This window comes from Sorex araneus, chromosome X (assembly GCF_027595985.1).
Source record: "Sorex araneus isolate mSorAra2 chromosome X, mSorAra2.pri, whole genome shotgun sequence".
NCBI classification, from domain to species: Eukaryota; Metazoa; Chordata; class Mammalia; order Eulipotyphla; family Soricidae; genus Sorex; species Sorex araneus.
The window spans coordinates 197,658,186-197,677,539 of record NC_073313.1 but is presented as its reverse complement, the minus strand read 5'-3'; positions in this window follow the sequence as shown (position 1 = coordinate 197,677,539).

The following is a 19,354-nucleotide window of genomic DNA, read 5'->3' as shown; positions in this document are numbered from 1 at the left end:
TGCCCTGCATGCCAAGAAACACAATAAATTGCCAACCAATACCAGAAGCCAAAAGATGCAAAAAAGTAGTTTTCCTATTGACTTCAGTGAAATCAGGGTCTTACTAAGACTAAAATTTCAATCCTCTAAGTTCCAGAAATAAGAAACAGTGTTACGGTAACCTAAGAAATTGATAACAAATGCATTTGCATCATTTCTTCTTATATCTAGAAAAGATAAAGCAATGAGAAGAGATGAGCTCAGGTTGTTAATTCGAAGTAAGTACAGACTCAGATGATTCTCAACTATTATCCCAAGAACAACAGAATATATGATGATAGAGTCAGTGAAGTCAAAAGTAAGAGAAACTTATTATGCTAAAAATAGATTAGGAAAATCATAAATGTTTACTAGAGATTGTGGACGAGGAAAATAATTTAACATTCTCTAAGAGTTTACCTTCAGAATTATCTATCATCATACCTAATTATATCACTTGGTATTTACAGGTAAAATCATGCATGACTACTACAATAATAAAGGCATTTCATTAGGGTTATTCCTTGGAATCATCCTTGCTATTTGTGAATAGAAGATAAAAAAAGGATGTAGAGGAGGGAGGATGTGATGAAGAAGGGAAGAAGAAAAGAAAGAAGAAAGGGAGTGAGGAAGTAGAAAGGGAGAAATGGAGGAAAGATGCAAAGGAGAGAGAAAGGGAGGAAAAGAGGAAGAAAGGGAGGTGGAAGGAAGGAAGGAAGGAAGGAAGGAAGGAAGGAAGGAAGGAAGGAAGGAAGGAAGGAAGGAAGGAAGGAAGGAAGGAAGGAAGGAAGGAAGGGAGGGTGGGAGGAAGGAAGGAAGGAAGGAAGGAAGGAAGGAAGGAAGGAAGGAAGGAAGGAAGGAAGGAAGGAAGGAAGGAAGGAAGGAAGGAAGGAAGGAAGGAAGGAAGGAAGGAAGGAAGGATCTTCAGGCTAACACAATTACCACAAATAATAGTAGCTGCTCTTTATATTTTTTTAATTTATTTTATTCTTTAATTAGTGAGTCACCACGAGGGTACAGATACAGATTCACACATTTTCGAGCTTGTTTTTCCCTCATACAATGTTCACAAGCACATCCCTCCACAAGTGCCCATTCTCCACCACCAATAAACCCAGTATCCCTCCCAACCCCCCAATGCTATCTCCCCCCCACCCCACCCTGCCTTTGTGGCAGAGTATTCCCTTTTGATAACTCTCTCTCCAATTGGGTGTTGTGGTTTGCAATAGGAGCATTGAGTGGTCATCATGTTCAGTCTCTAGACTACTTTCAGCACGCATCTCCTTCCCGCGCAGGATCTCCAACAACATTTTACTTGGTGTTCACTTCTCTATCTGAGCTGCCTTTTACCCCAGCATGTGAGACCAGCTTCCAAGACATGGAGCCAACCTACTGGTACTTATTTCAACTATTCTTGGATATTAGTCTCCTACTCTATTATTTTATATTCCACAGATGAGTGCAATCTTTCTATGTCTGTCTCTTTCTTTCCGACTCATTTCACTTAGCATGACACTTTCCATGTTGATCCACTTATATGCAAAGTTCATGACTTCATTTTTTCTAACAGCTGCATAGTATTCCATTGCATAGATGTACCAAAGTTTCTTCAACCAGTCATCTGTTCTCGGGCACTCAGGTTTTTTCCAGATTCTGGCTATTGTAAACAGTGCTGCAATGAACATATATGTGTAGTTGTCATTTCGACTATACTTTTTTGCTTCTCCTGGGTATATTCCCAATAGTGGTATTGCTGGGTCAAATGGGAGCTCAATTTCTAATTTTTTGAAAGGCGTCCACATTGTTTTCCAGAAGCGCTGTACCAGTCAGCATTTCCACCAGCAGTGTAGAAGGGTTCCTTTCTCCCCACATCCTCTCCAATAGCAGTGCTTTTGTTCTTTTGGATGTGTGCCAGTCTCTGTGGTGTGAGGTGGTATCTCATGGTTGTTTTGATCTGCATCTCCCTGATAATTAATAATGTAGAACACTTTTTCATGTGCCTTTTGGCCATTCGTATCTCTTCCTTGGGAAAGTTTCTGTTCATTTCTTTGCCCCATTTTCTGATGGGGTTGGATGTTTTCTTCTTGTAGAGTTCATCCAGTGCCTTATATACCCTTGATATCAACCCCTTATCTAATGGGTATTGTGTGAATATCCTTTCCCATTCTGTAGATTTTCTTTGTATTCTGGTCACTGTATCTTTTGCGGTGCAAAAGCTTCTTAGTTTAATATAGTCTCATTTGTTTATGTCTGTTTCCTCTTGGTTGGTCAGTTGTGTGACATCTTTGAAGAAACCGTTGGTTTCAATATCGTGGAGAATTTTGCCGACCTTGTCTTAATGTACATTATGGTTTGTGGTCTTAAGTTGAGGTCTTTAATTCATTTTGATCTGACTTTTGTGCATGGTGTCAGGTCAAATTCTAAGCCCATTCTTTTGCATGTGGTTGTCAAGTTGTGCCAGCACCATTGGTTAAGGAGGCTTTCCTTGTTCCACTTCACATTTCTTGCTCCCTTATCAAAGATTAGATGGTCATACATTTGGGGTTGAGTTTAGGGATATACCACCTTGTTCCATTGGTCTGAGGCTTTGCTTTTTTTCCAGTACCATGCTGTTTTGATTATTACCGCTTTGTAGTAAAGTTTGAGGTTGGGGAGGGTAATGCCTCCCATCGTCTTTTTCCCAAGAATTGTTTTAGCAATCGGTGGGCATTTGTTGTTCCATATGAATTTCAGGATTGCTTGATCCATTTCTTTGAAGAATGTCATGGGTATCCTTATAGGGATCGCATTGAATCTGTATAATGCTTTTGGGAGTATTGCCATTTTGACAATGTTGATTCTCCCTAACCATGAGCAGGGGATATGTTTCCATTTCCTCATGTCCTCTTTTATTTCATAGAGTAGCGTCTTGTAGTTTTCTTTGTAGAGGTTTTTTACTTTCTTAGTTAAGCTGATTCCGAGGTACTTGATAGAAAATCAAGTACCCCAATAAGGGGTACAATTGTGAATGGGATTGCTTTTTTCATGTCCCTTTCCTCTGTCTCATTGTTTGCATATAGAAAGGCCATGGATTTTTGGATATTGGTTTTATAGCTTGCAGCTTTACTGTACAAGTCTATTGTTTCTAAGAGTTTCTTAGTAGAAGATTTAGGCTTCTCTAGATATAGTATCATATTGCCTACAAAGAGTGAGAGTTTGATTTCTTCTTTTCCTATCTGGATGCCCTTGATATATTTTTCTTGCCTAACAGCTATCGAAAGTACTTCCAGTACTATATTAAACAGAAGTGGTGAGAGTGGGCATCCTTGTCTTGTCCCTGATCTTAGAGGAAAGTCCCTTAGTTTTTCCCCATTGAGGATAATGCTTGCCATAGGCTTGTGGTAGATGGCTTTGACTATCTTGAGGAAAATTCCTCCAAAACCCATTTTGGTGAGGGTTTTCATCAAGAATGGATGTTGGATCTTGTACTGGGCCACAAATCATACCTCAACAGAATTGGAAAAATAGAAATTATATCAACTATCTTCTCAGACCACGATGCGCTGAAGAGAGAAGCTAACCACACTAAGACACAGAGAATCAAAGTAAACACCTGGAAATTAAACAGCTCAGTGTTGAACAATGAGTGTGTCAGGAAGGAAATCAAGGAAGAAATCAAGAAATACCTCGAAACAAATGAGAATGAAGACACAAGCTACCAAAACCTATGTGACTCAGCTAAAGCTGTGTTAAGAGGAAAATTTACAGCTCTGCAAGCATTCCTTAGGAAGGAAGAAAGGGCTACATAAATAGCTTGACTTCACAGTTCAAGGCCTTATAAAAAGACCAGAAAAGGGAACCCAAACCAGACCAAAGGAAGGAAATAATAAAAATTAGAGCAGAAATTAATGACATGGAAACCCAGGAAACAATCCAAAAGGTCAATGAAACCAGGAGCTGGTTCTTTGATAAAATAAACAAGATTGTTAAACTGCTAGCAAGACTCACAAAGAAAGAGAGAGAGAGAGAGAACCCTAATAAACCAAATCAGGAATGAAAAGGGGGACATCACAACAGAAACCAATGAAATTCAAAAGATCATCAGAGACTACTTTGAAAGTCTATATGCCACGAAACAGGAGAACCTAAAAGAAATGGATGAATTCCTTGACTCCTACAATCTCCCAAGACTGAACCAAGAAGACTTGGAATATCTGAATAGACCCATTAATATCAAGGAAATTGAAACTGTAATCAAAAGTCTTCTCAAAAACAAAAGCCCAGGTCCAGATGGATTCACTGGCGAATTCTTCCAAAAATTTAAAGTAGCTGCTCTTGGCACAGCCTCGTGGATGCGGAATGAGCAGGAGCCAGAGCAAGCTATATGACTTCGGGTTCCAGCGAGTGCTTGCAACCATGTATCCAGACTGTGAACTAAGCTTTTGCTCCATGCTGCTCCAGGAAGGGAAATGATTCAATTTCCAACTTAAATCTCCCTGGACTTAATTTCTAAAATACAGAAATTGTAAACCACGCAGCTGCTACCTTGGCTGCTCGACTTTTTTTTATCTCTTCATTCTCATCAGTGGAAAACTAATTATCAAATATTTCCTTGTAAATAGAGCTGTATTCTTGGGGGATAAATTCCAACAGAAATAGTGAGTCTGTGTTGAAAGTCCAACAACAATAGTGAGTTTTGTGTTAAAATATGGAATGTAATCAAGGTAAAGAGAAAAGGAAGTGTAATTTATCAGTTATGCAGGGGAGGTTGGGGGGTGAGGGGTGGGATGTATACTATTTTTTGTTTGTTTGTTTGTTTTGTTTTGTTTTTGTTTTTATTGGCGGTGGAATATGGGCACTGGTGAAGGGACGGGTGTTTGAGCATTGTATAACTGAGACATAAGCCTGAGAACTTTGTAACTTTCCACATGGTGATTCAATAAAATAAATTAAAAAAATAAAATAAATAAATAAAGTAGCTGTTCTTTAATAAACAGTTGTTACACTATATACAATATTGGTACACATTACTGGATGCTTTTAAAACATTATCCAATTTAACTCATACAGTAACACTGCATTATCAGTTTCATTTTCCCCACTTTATAGATGAGAAATTTGATGATCAAAGATACTTTATGGCGGCATGAGGTAGTACAAGATTAAAGACACCTACTAGCTCACGGCTGATCATTGGATTGGTAAAATCACATATGGTCCCCTGAGCAATACCAGGAGTAATCCCTGAGCAGAAGCACAAAACAGGAGTAAGCTCTAATAAGCCTGAAGTTTTCCTGGGCTTAAGAAATAACTAAAGAATATTTTATGCTTAGCCACAAACTCTAATCAAAATTTCACTCAAGCCCCAATGCCAAATGTCTGACTCTAGGACCAATGACCTCAACTGCTCCCGAGCTCAAATATGTTTCATTGCTTTCCTCAAAAAACATCGTCACTAACATAGAGTCAGAGAGAAGAATTTTTACAAATTAGCAAAGATGAGCATGCAAATTAGTCCAGGCATGAGTCTGTATGCTTTAAAAAATAGCAAAAAAATTTGGTATTATAAAAAAAATGACTTATACTATGGTATCAAAAATATTAGTAACAAAATAGCCTCCTTGATATATATGATATCTACCTACTTAATTGTTAAAGATATTGCATTGATTGATTACATATTTTATGTGTTCCTTAACAACGCTTTCATTTATATTTTTCCTCCTTAATGTGGCTTATAAATTCTTTATCCATCCCCAAAAGTTCAAGAATAGAAGCAATAACTCAACTGAATATTGAAATTTTCTTCAGTTCATTTGTATAATTTTAACATTTTTACTAAAAAATTATAATTTTCAAATTTTATGATCTATTATCTAACTATTCTCAATCAGAAGCTTATGATATAACTGAAGAATGAATATTATCACAATTTTATAAAGTGGCCATTAATACAGAGGGGAATTAATTCCTTGAAATTAGGTTCCTTGAAAACTCAATTAGGGATTCTAAATAAATCAGAACCCTTCTAGAGGAGAATTTCTGCTGTCTCCAGTTTCCTAAATCTTTTGCTTGAGGTTTTTCTACTGCTTTATTTTAGGATATTTTTAAAGACTGTGGGTCTAAAGAGCAATGCTGGCCAGAGTTACTTTTAAAAAAGCAATCAAGTCAAAAGTTCTACACAAAAGGGACACATTTCAGAGAAGCTGCAAATAAATAGATTATAGACTGAACTACAACCACCCAATAGTATTTTTGTTGTTGTTGTTCAGGAAAAGAGTTTTCCCCCCTAGAACTTGGTCGATACAAATCAAAAAAGGCAGGATTTTCTGGGTTTCTCTGTTTGCCTATGAGTTAGTGAAAACAGACAGTCTGACAAACATCTGCGAAATGACAATATAGAGCACTCAGGGTGTTTTTTTTTTTTTTTTAACCTCCTCCTTATATTGCCTGGAATTAACAAGTGTCCTCTGTCTTCTAACATGATTGGCTGCAATGGTTCCAGTAATTTAAAATACAAATAGTGCTGAGAAAGCATGGTAAGGATTGGCATGTTATAGTTCTGGAAACACTGAACCTTATGAATGATGTAGCGGTAAAAGGAAAGAGATATTGCCAGAAAATATTGATAGTGGATTGGATCTAAATTCACAGGAGAGGGATTGCCTGGCAAACATGCAGCTCCCTGTAACACAGCAGTTTCTTAAGGCCTGATTTTCTTTTGGAAGACAAAATAAATAACTTTTTGCTTTTCACTACTTACAAATGAAAGTAGTGGCCCTCAAATGTTGAGAGCATGTACTTAAGAGAACAAGCTCAGCATTAGAAGGATTTGGTAGAAGTCTTGGCCTCACCACTCACCTTGAGGCTATAATCCACATAGTCTCAGTCTCTTCTTCTGACAACTGGGTAAATATTAGTACAGCTCTTTTGTTGTAGTCATGAGGAGTAAATAAGCGCAAGCATGTCCAAGACTGACAGGGTACTGTGAATATTTTTATTGGACAGTGGTTTGTATTTACTTTTTATTTTACATTGGTTGCATTTGCTCAGCCTGAATATGTGTCTGGACACTGGCAATCCCATTAATCTAAAAGAATGTCTCAGAATATGGTTTTTAAAAATCTAACTTATTGTTAAATTTATAATTTAATAAACAATTCTAATTGGCGTTAGAACTAATTCTAAGATAATAGGACTATGTTTAATTGATAGAGATACATTAATTACTGGATGGACTAATATAGGAATTCAAAGAAAGCAATAATGGAAATAACAGCAGTGAAACAAAATTAAAAAATGGGAGAAAGAAATTAATAGAAATTTCCTTAAAGTATACACACAAATGGCCAAAAGATATATGAAAAGACACTCTGCTAATTTTATCATCAGGAAAACACAAATCAAAACAAAAATGAGGTACCTTACACCAGTGAGAGTAACTTTACAAAGAGAAAACAACCAGTGTTGGCATGGAAATAGGTAAGGGGGTTGGGGGGGCACTGGGGGAAGTGATGCTCAGTCATTGTTGGTGGGAATGTGACTGACTCCATCTTTTAAGAAAATAATATGAACACTCCTCAAGAGTTGAGGAACTAGGAATCGAGATGTCATATGATTTAGCAATCCCACGTCTTTTTTGTTTGTTTGTCTGTTTTCCTTTTGTTTTGTTTGTTTGGGGGCCACACCTAGCAGTTATCAGGACTCACTTCTGGTGGACTCACTCCTGCGATCATAAAGGGTGTAGAAGCTAGAACCTGGTTTGACTGCGTGCAAGGCAAGTGCCCACACGTTGTATTATCACTCCAGCACTGCAATCCCACTTTGTGGCATCTACTCCAAGGACCCAGAAACTTTGTTCAGAAAAGAAACATTTTTGTTCCTATATTTATGGAAGAATTGTTGACAATAGCTAACATCTAGAAACAACCCAAGTGTCCAAGAACCCATGACTACACATTGAAACTATGTTACTACTTGGATATACAACAAGTGAAGTCATGTAATCTATTGTCACATGGATGGGTCTAAAAGGTATTGAAGTTAGCCTGAAGAAGAGGAACAGATACGGAATAATATAGAACAACCTTTCTTATTTGCATAATATAAAAACACATAGTAAAGCCATGACAAATGCCCAAAGTCAACAGAAACTGAGAATAGGTTTTTTGGAAAGTACTAAACTTACTATGGACAGAGAATATGGGGAGGAATAAGACACAGGGTGAACACTGGGGCAATGATGGAGGGAAGTAGACACTCTGGTAGAGGGTGTGATGCTGGTATGTTGTATGCACAATATCTTACTATTAACAATTTTGTAAATCATACCTTTATGTTTACATATAAACCATGCATAAAATAAAATTTAGGGTAAAAATAAAAGAGAGATAGACTGATGGTGATTTGGGGGTCCAAAGAAAAATGAAGTTGCTTACATTAAGGAAAACTCTAAGAAAAAAAAACAAGATAATAATCTTTTGTAGATCAAAACAATTCAATTATTTGTTGAATGGGACATAATCAAAAATGACCTTTGGAAAATATCTCTCTTACACTCCTTTCCATTCTTTATCTTCTTCACAATTCCAGAGTCATTTTGAAATTGATCCAAAAATATAATGGGGATGAAAATATTAATATAGAATTTGGAAAGAAATTTCAATTATTAGTGTATCTCTGTCTGAATTTATTATTGACATGAGCTAAGTTTTAAACCTGGAATATAAGGCTTTGACACAGCTAAGTAATACATGACAAAATTATATAGAATGTCTTTTTTAGCTTATAATGATTTCATATTGGGGATGGAGAGTTATTACAGAAGTTAAGGTATTTGTCATGTAAGCAACTGAACCTGGTTTGATCCCTGATACCTCACATAGCCCCTTGAACACAGAACCAGAAAAGTCCTGTGCTTAGCCAGGTGAGGCCACAAAAGAAAAGAAAGCAAGAAGGAAATAAATAAATAAAAAATATTAATAGAAATAAAGAAAAGGAGACCAGAATGATTCCATTTTACTAAGATAAAACACTATGGTCTTTTAAAATTTTTGTTAGTAGGTAGATGGGTTGGCATTTTAGAAGTAGTGATTTTCTAAATAATGTTATGGTTGCTCTTAAGCCAAAAAAGTATACTGTCACTTTTTTGTCCACTATAAACTTATTGAGGGTAAGAACAGTGAAGAATCCTGGCCAGTGGGCACCGAAAGCCGGAGAATGCTCTGGACCCCAGACTGGGCCGACAACACCGGGGTGCCCCAGACAGAGAAGGTGCAGTCTCCCCGCCTTCTCCAGATGGAGTCTTGGTGACACTGAGCTTCTACTAACATGGCTTCGTATGTGGGGACCAGGACTATTTCTCCAAACTGCGCGGCCGCATATGCAGCCTTTCCTGATACACAAAAAGCCACTCAGGAATGGCTCCCCTGACCCTGAGTAGCCATGATCCCAGAGGCACACAAACCAATCTTAGAACGCAGCAACTACTGGCAGATATACTCCTGGACTGTGAACTAAGCCACGGCCCTGTGCAGCCCCGGGAAGGGAAGGGTTTTGTCCCTCGACCTTTTCCCCTTTGTGGCAACATGGCAACTGTCACCTTTCAGAGCCAATTGCACAGAAAAGTAGGAGCTTGCAGTGATGGGACACACAGAGAATCTCAAGATTCGGGTGAGGGGGCAGAGCCGGCACTCCTCCCCACCCAAATGAGACCCTGAGTGGCCGCCCATGAACAACTCCTCTGCTCCTGAACAGCCATGATCCCAGAGCCACACAAACCAATCTAGGAATGCATCACCTGCTGGCAGAAATACCTCTGTACTTAATTACTAAAATACCAGAATTCCAAAACTGCGGGGCCGCTTTTGCAGCCCTGCAACATCATATGCTCATCAGCATTAAAAATCAAATGATCTAATGATGCCTTTTTGACAGGTCTGAATGTTGGGGGAAATCCCAAAAAAAATAGTGTTTTTTTTGTCAAAAATTGAATGTAATCAAAGTTAAGAGAGAGTAAAGTGAAAATCATCTGCCACACAGACAGGGTGGGAAGTGGGAGGGGGGTATTATTGGGGTTCTTGGTGGTAGAACATGCGCACTGGTGAAGGGATGGTTGTTTGATCATTGTATGACTGAGACTTAATCTTGAAAGCTTTGTAACTGTTCTCATGGTGATTCAATAAATAATAAAAAAATAAATAAGTAAAATGGTTCAGCTCAAATAAAGATGGAAATGATACCTAAAAAAAAGAATGCCTTATGTAATCAGGTCATAAATATGACTAATAAAGTACTCAGAAGATCAGATTGAAATATAGAATAACACAAGTTTAGGAAACAGCATCTTTATCACATTAATAAGTTTGTTGCTTGATATAATAATCATGCAAAATGGTCAGATTTTTATGTTCATTTTTTTTCTTTCAATGTATTCAATTTTATTCATGTTCTCAAGTGCTAGAGCCCTTTTCAGTTAGGAGGTGCTGAGCACACTGCACTTTGCCTTTGTTTCATTTATAACCACACAAAGAGATGAACACAAGGGGTCCAAGGACTATACAAAAACAGCACACCAGAGATCTGATGACAAGTCATTCTTTCATTCTTTGAAGGGTTTTGAATACATGGCATGTGGATATCACGATGTTTTTTATTTTCTTCATTTTCTTTCCTCTTTCTTCTTTTTTTCTCTTCCTCTTCTTCTTCCTCTTCCTCTTCTTCGTTCTCTTCCTCTTCTTCATTCTCTTCCTCCTCCTCCTCCTTCTCTTTCTCCTCATCCTCCTCTTCTTCTTCCTCCTCTTCTTCTTCCTCCTCTTCTTCTTCCTCCTCCTCTTCTTCTTCTTCTTCTTCTTCTTCTTCTTCTTCTTCTTCTTCTTCTTCTTCTTCTTCTTCTTCTTCTTCTTCTTCTTCTTCTTCTTCTTCTTCTTCTTCTTCTTTCTTCTTCTGTTGCTGCTGCTATTGCTGCTGGCACAACCTGGGATTACTCAGGACTTAACCCTAGACCTGCATTCAGGGAGCACTTCAGGAGTAGCATGCTCCCTGAATAGTCTCCTGGTAGACACAGGAGACAATCTGTGGAGAAGATTGAACCTGAATCAGCATGTGCAGGGCAAACCATCTACAAACTATACTATATCTCCATCCCATGGATGCCAAGATTTTCATGGCAGGAACTCTGCAGTTGCAGCCTGTGATATTCTTAATAGCCCATTATAACCTTGTGTACAAAGCAAAAATCAGAATTTCCAGGAATAGATTAATGTGGTTAAAGCACATGTCTTGTATAGTAATCTACTCAGGTTCTATCAAAGGCACCACATGGATCTCAGAGCATCAATGGATGCATCCCCAGAATCTCTTGACACTGCCAGATATGGTCCCTCAAGTACCCCCAGAGTTTCCTAAGTTCTCCCTGACAGTGCAGGGTATGAGTATCTCCAGGTCCCATAATGAATTGCCTGCTTGGTTGTTAGAGAATCACTGGAAGTACCCTGTGCTCCTCTTAAGAGCATCATCCCCTCCAATATATTGGAATTTCCACCTAAAATCTCAAAAATTTGGGTAGAATGTCTGTTTATTTGGGGAGGCAAACTCAGCAATGGTCACGATTTACTCCTAGCTTTGTGTTTTGTAATCACTCTTAGTGAGGCTCAGGGAACCATGTGGGTGCCTGTGATTGAATACAGATCTGCATGCAACACAAAAACTTTACCCACTGTACTATGACTCCAGCATGGATGAGGATTTAAAAAAAAATCTGGAACTTAGTGTTCTTACTGTTTTTTTTTTACATTTCTGTTTTTATTCTCCAATATAAATGCACTCGCGCACATACACACACACACACACACACACACACACACACACCAAAGAATTGTGCAGAAAAAATTCCTGTATTTTAAAGGGAAATAGATTGAGCTGCACAAATTCCAAGTTTTAAACTTGCACTATTTTAATGACTGAGTAGGCACTGCTGACATATAATTTCCTAGAGCAGTAAAGTCAAATACTAAAATAGCTTAAAACTAGGTCCTACTTGACTTAGATGCTATTTGTCCACATGAAAGTATCATCAATGACACCTTTGTTGGCCAGTTTCAGCAAAACTACCAAGCTCTTAATGAGCATTTATTATTTATTTGACCTTCAGAGGTCTCAGGGTGCATGCACAGTTATAAAGTCATATGCATAAAACCATCTCTGCAATAAATTAAAATTAAACTAACCATGGCAGCAGTATTCTAGGAGCATAACTTTACTTACTTGGGTAGGCCAGGTGGAAGCGATGAGTTCTGCTCTGTGTCCTGAAGGTCAAAAAAATTGGATTCTGTCAAGGAAAGCCAGAAACTGCAGAGTCCAGCAAGAATCACCCTCCAGCCTGTTGGTAGCAGAATCAAAGCAAGGGGCACCATGGAGGCTATTCAGGAAATAGCAGACTCAAGTCCAGGCATATTAATGTGAACTAAAGATGATTTTTCACGGAAGGAACTCTATCGATGCCTACTTACCTGCTCTGTAATACAGAGCAAGCTTCTCTAAGGATATTCACCTTCAGTCTAGAAACAAGATATTTTTGGTGGATTGTATAAAAGATCATATTTTCTTTATTTGAGCATCCTGACAAGGAAGAACATAAAACATGCCTCACCCGTCCAGCCCCTGCTCCTCCTGCACCAGAGCACACTCTAAGCTTCATTACTGGAATACATTTTTTTTTTTTTGTAAAGAATGACAATGCATTCCAAGACAAAAGAAAAAAAAACGATTAATTGAATGAGTTTCCTGTCGTGTATGCATCAATAAGTATGCCATTTAATTGTAAAGCCAGTCATATTATGCATAGTTGGATGGTCAAGTGGTCAGTTGCAAGGTTACCTTTTCTATTAAGCACAACCCAAGTCTCTTCTTTCGTTTCTCAGAGAAAATTCAGGAGTTAAGTTACTCTTCCTTAATTTGAGTTTACATCACTTTCTATGAGACTGACAATAATGGGAATAAGAGGATAAGGCAGAGATAGCTGATGCAGAAATACACAGACGTGCCCTTTTAGGTGAGAGAGTTGTTAGCACTCATCATATTTAACAATATACAGAAGAAAGTAACACAAACTTCTGAAAATACATTCTCAGTGCTATAACCATACTGGAATTCATTGTAAGAAAAGACATGTCAGCCTTACAGGTAATATTTTGACCTGGTGTTACAAAGCTACCCATATGAGTTTCCTAAAAAGTACAGCAAATGTGCCAATATTTTTAGAAGCTATAGGGTTTTGTTCTGTTTTGCTTTAACTCAAGCATAGCAGTACTCTATAATGTTTAGACCTCCACTACATACTGCTACTGTTTCCAAGAAGTGAGATATAATAGGTCAATTCAACCTACTTCAAAGGTGAATAGAAAGATGAAATGTGATTATGCTATACAGTTACTTCTCTTCCCTATTTTTCTTCCTACTAACCTGTCTAATTGCCACAATTGCTTTTCTAAAATTGCCTTTGTATGACTAAGTCACAATTCTCTCATTCTCAAAAACAAATGCAGAACTATCCACAGTAGCCTGTAACGTTCAAGCCTAAGAGAGAGAGACCACTTTCTGTTTTTTTTTTAATTTTTTAAATTTTTTTATTTTTAAGAGCACAAAACCTAAATAAGCCATTGTTCATAGTCATATAATGTAATGCATTTATTTCTAATATACTTCATAATATCATGCTTCTCAGAATTAGCAGATTAACATATAAATTCAGAGCAGTTGGAGTACAGGTAAAATTACATGTACCTTAATTTTCAAAAGTCAATGAATCTGAATATTAATAACTACAACAGTGATTACTCATCTTTAGAATGCCCACGATTCTCATTAATACCTGAAATCGGTATGTATTTCACAGGCAATTCAGCAAGCTTCCAGCTACACATCTGGTCTGGTTAGACTAAACACTTCTCAGCTCCTGCTCCTGTTATAGGATTAGTATCATTTTGTAGCTTTTCTCATGATCTCTCCAGTGAGGGGCAAGAAGGACCTGCACTCTTTCTGACCACCCAAAACATCTATTATCTCTACAGTTATTTTAGCACTTCATTGTATTATATTTAATGCTTTAGTATGTATTGATTCTCAATTTGCTTTTCTTTCACCAGAAGCATGTAAAGAAAAGGGCACAGCACAGAGAAGATAGAGAGCATGGGATACTGAGTCAGGCAGGGATGAATTCAAACTCTTAATCTGTCATTGTTAATAATATAACTCATAGTATGAAAATGGTGATTGAGTCAACTTGTTGGGTCATTAAATGAAGCAATGAATGCAAACCACTCAGCACTGGACTTGCACTGGTAAAGAAGATGAAAAACTGAACTCCTGGTCAAAATCTAATTCCTTGAAAGTATTCCTGTTACAATAATTGGAAACTGGAACATGAATCTGCTATTACTTTGTGACAGAGTTATTTAAACTTTCTAAGATTTTAGGTTTTTTATTTACAAAATGAGAGGGTTATACTAGATGCTCCTACTTTACCAATTTCCAGTCCCATTATTGATCTTATGTAATGTCACCGAAGGCAAAACTAATAATGTCTTTTGCAAATACCCTAGCACCTAGGATTTACATGTTGTCAGTTTAGTATATAATTATGTGAAAAATAGTATTTAATTAACTGTGCCTATATGTAAGTATATTTATTTGTGATCCTACATATGTGTAAGAAACTTTCATCTATTAAACATAAATAAATGTACATAATAATCATTTTCCCCAAGGTGTACTGAATTAGATGTTGCTCTGTCAAAACCAAAGTCAGAAAGTTGATCCTTTATGAATCTATTACTCCTTTAGATAAATTATGTAGTCTGAAGTACACTACAATGCCATGTAGCCCCCTGACTTTAGGAATTAATAAGAAAATTTCCTATAATCTCTCTTTAGGCCTTCAGAGCTCATTGCCTTTAACAAAAACCCTAGAGTTAGAGTATTCTGGACCTCATGAAGTCTCTTACTTTCATATAGTCCAGCCTTCTTTAACCTTTCTATGCCTGCAGATCAGTACCAGTTCATGGACTGTTGGTTGAAAGATGCTGACCTAATCTGATGGTTCTACATTGGTTTCTTCAATTGTTTAATGACTTTGAGGCTCAAAAGAGCAATACATTTGGCAATGATTCCTAAGAATTCAGGAAGTCACCAGACTTGTAAATAGTTTTTCTCAGCTATAATTGTCTGAATATTTTGTTTTAGTTAGTATCTTTGTATTAATCTCGGTTTTTCCTCTCCTTGCCCAAACTATTTTTAAAGCTGTGTAGGAACATTTGAAGAGGGCATAGTCATTTATTGTTGGGCTCTTTATATTGTTGCTGCCAAGAGTATGTGCCTGAAAAAACTCTTGATAGTTTATAAGTGGGTTGGCTCTTTGTTGTTTCAGCCTCAACTGAAACCATTATGGTCTATGACATCATTACCCTCCCTACAGCAAGGTAGTTTAACCTCAGCTACAGAAGAAGCAGTGAGGTTGAAGATTATATTCTAATATTTAGCAATAAAGGAGGAAGACAAATCTAATAACTGTCTCAGAAATGACCCCTACTTATTTATTTAATATGTCTCCAATGTGGATGTATTATTTTACACACTTTGACCTATCTACTACACATAGACATGTACATTTTTGCTTCGTTCTTACCTTTAGAAATAATGACTTTACATGTTTAGAGAAAGGGGAATTTTTTGTTTCTTTTCATGTTTTTTGGTCTTTGTAGATTTATATGACATGAGTTCTTTAAAAATATATTGCTCTAGGCCAGAGAGATAGTACAGCAGAAAGGATACTGCTTTGCACGAAGCCAACCCAGGTTCTATCTCTGGCACCACACAGAGGAATTACCACTGCCAGGAGTTATTCCTGGCCACAGAGCTAGGAGTCAGCCCTGAGCACAGCTAGTTGTGACCCCCAAACAAACAAACAAACAAATAAACAAACAAACAAACAATCAAACACCTTACTCCAGAATCTTCATACATTGTTACTGGATAAATGCTACAAAGACTAAATATGGTTCTAGGAGAATACAGGTGGTAAGGCATTTGCTTTGCAAGTGGCTGAATCTGGTTTGATCCCTGGTATCACATATGATCCCCAGCGCATACCCAGTGATTTCTTGAGCACACAGGCAGGAGTAAGCACTTAACCAAACCAGGTATAATCCAGCTCCCTCCACTAGTTCCCCAAAAGATACCAAATATGTTGCCTACTATAAAATTTCTATAAATAACCAATTTTCTTACTTCATAAGGCTCAATTTGACATTAATACTGTAACCCCAATGACATATGAATAATTTCTGAAGAACTACCAAAACATGAAAAATGTATGCAAACATTCAAACAATTAAATATGAAAGCAAATATATTCTCTGTCAGTGACTAAATCAACTGAAATTTTGGCATCAAAATTCAGAAAGCACTACTGATTGGAACATAAGTGAAAATAATTGAATAGTTAATTCATATTCTTTAGAATTGATTCTTATAGTGGGTTCTGATTACTTTTAATAGTTTAATTCAATGCCATACTGAAACATTTTATTTCTATTATTATTTATATTTTTTCCCAAAACTTTTTCTAATATTCACTTCCACATTCATTCAAGGAGTAGTTTTTTAACATCTTCAGAGAAAATCTAAAAAAAATTAAATTTATTTCCCTTGAGAGACCTGAGAGCCAAGCTAAAACTTAAAACAAGTGAGAAAACTGAAATGCACAATGATGACTTGAAAATATAATAAGTACATGATTGCCCGTGTTAACAGTCACCAATAGTTATTGATTGATAATAATGTACTGGGGACTATTCTGGGATTAATACATTTGTTATTCAATTTAATCCTCAGAACACTCTAAATTTCATGGGGCCAGAAATGTGGCTCAATGTAAAACATTTTATGCACTTGTGAGGACTCGGGTACAATTCCATGTACCACAAAATAAGAAAAAAAAAGAATTAGTATTGATGCAATCAATGGTTGTACAATCCCTAAAAGCTTGTAAATATCAATTGTTATTACTTTATTTTTTTTTTTTTATTTTTTTTTTTTTTTTTGGTTTTTGGGTCACACCTGGCGATGCACAGGGCTTACTCCTGGCTCTGCACTCAGGAATTACTCCTGGCGGTGCTCAGGGGACCATATGGGATGCTGGGATTTGAACCCGGGTCGGCCGCGTGCAAGGCAAACGCCCTACCCGCTATGCTATCACTCCAGCCCCTCAATTGTTATTACTTTAATTCCAAACTTCACCTATGTGGTAGAAGGAAAATGATGAACTGCATTTTACTAATAAAATAGACATAAAAAGATGTTTCATTTAGGAATAATAAGAAATTACTAGAAAGGGAATGGAGATTCATGGAAAAATGTCAGAGTTCATTTACTGCTTGGAATAGTGCAGCCCAAGTATCATTGTCTATATGGAAATATACTATTCAATATTTACAATGAAATTATAGCACCATTACAAAGTCTATATGCATTAAATGTTATTCAAATCATTGCACTGTCCCACCAGTGGAGACATGTAACAGGAATTTATTATTAGAGCAGTTAGAAAAATATTGGAAATGGTTATATCAATAAGTAGCTTGTGTCAAAACAGCTAAATGGGAGGGCAGGAGGCTTAGGAAAACAAATGTTCCTCTCTCTCCCCCTAGATTTACAGATTTTCACAGCATTTCAAAAGCAGTACAACACATAAAAAGCTCATTGCTTAGGTTGTGTAATGAATTGAGTACATTTAAAGTCCTTTCATTCTTTTTGCTATTGTTGTTGCTATTCTTTCCTGAGGGAACTCTTAGTGGGGGGAAAAAAGACAATTAATGTATCAAATCAGACAGAAAATTGATCTGTGATATCAAAGTCATTGAAACCATCTCTACTAACCAGTTTTACTCTCATTTCCTTTTATTCCCATCATAATACTTTTAAAATATTAATCAGTGCTATTTTCTTTGTGCCTATTTAAATTCTTCCTAAACTTAAGGAGTTAACACTAATTCAACAATTAATAACATTTTTATTCTCCAATCTAATTAGTTCCCTAAAAGGGAAGCTGTATTGTTTCAATATGAAATTCAACCTATTACCCTAATGAACATATTTTCTTAAAACTATTATTGAAATTTTTTAAAGATAGGTAATGAATTTAGGAAATAATTATATTGAATACAGTCAAAATTTATATTTCCTGGTCTCAGATTAATCAATGATAGTTTATTAGCAAAAATTTATTCATGGTAAACTTAGAAAAAAATTAAAGTTTGGATTTTTTTCCCCCATTCTTATCTGACTCAGACAATACAGTTGAAACAAAGCCACATAGATTTAAAGTGGCAAATAAAAAAAAAATGTGGAAGGCAAAAAAATGAGCAATATAAGATTCTGATATACTAAGACATCTATTTTTAAAGTATGTGCCAATTTCTCAGTGTCATTGCTCACATATTGGAATTCACATTGAGATGAGCTAGAAGAAATCACTTTTTTATATTGAGTCAAGATCATAGAACTCTGGCAGATAAATGCTTCGGGTTTTTGTTTGTTTGTTTGTTTTTATCTCTCCCATTCACTCAAAATTATTGACAAAGAAAATAAGGGGGGGAGAATCCATTCTATAGTAATCTCAAAAACATTTTCTGCAAAAAATATAGTTAACTTGGTGTCAATTCTAAGGCGTAGATCTTAGTGGAGGTAAATTTATGCTTGATGTTATTTAACTATGTACACATGTTGCACAATAATACCATTCTATCTACATTAATACACTGAGTACACTTTATTAAAGATAAGATATATAAAATGAATATTACCAGATTACTTCTTTGTCTTTTTTTAAGTGTTGAGTTCATAGAATTGAACCAGGCCCTCACACATGCAAATCATGCATTCTAACACTGCACTATAACCCCGGATCTTTATTTCCATGTGTTTGTATTTTTAACTCGATTGGAGTACAAGCTAAATGGAAACATGTCAGAAATTTTCTGAGCACAAAAGGTCAAACTAATATGAAACACAGGGCTGAGCAAATATATGAAACCTGCACAGGGAACCTCTCTAAATGTTCATGTCCAGAATTTCACTTTAGGACCCAATGGTCTAGATCAGCTATATATAATGTCTGAAATAACCAGAAAATTTCTTAGTTCTTTTCTTTTGGGAGCAGTATATGTGTGTTCTCCTTTTCCCTTTTTTCTAAAAGACTGCTCACTATCATCTACTTGTCAGAAGCACAGAGGCAAAAACTTTCTTTCTTTCTTTCTTTCTTTCTTTCTTTCTTTCTTTCTTTCTTTCTTTCTTTCTTTCT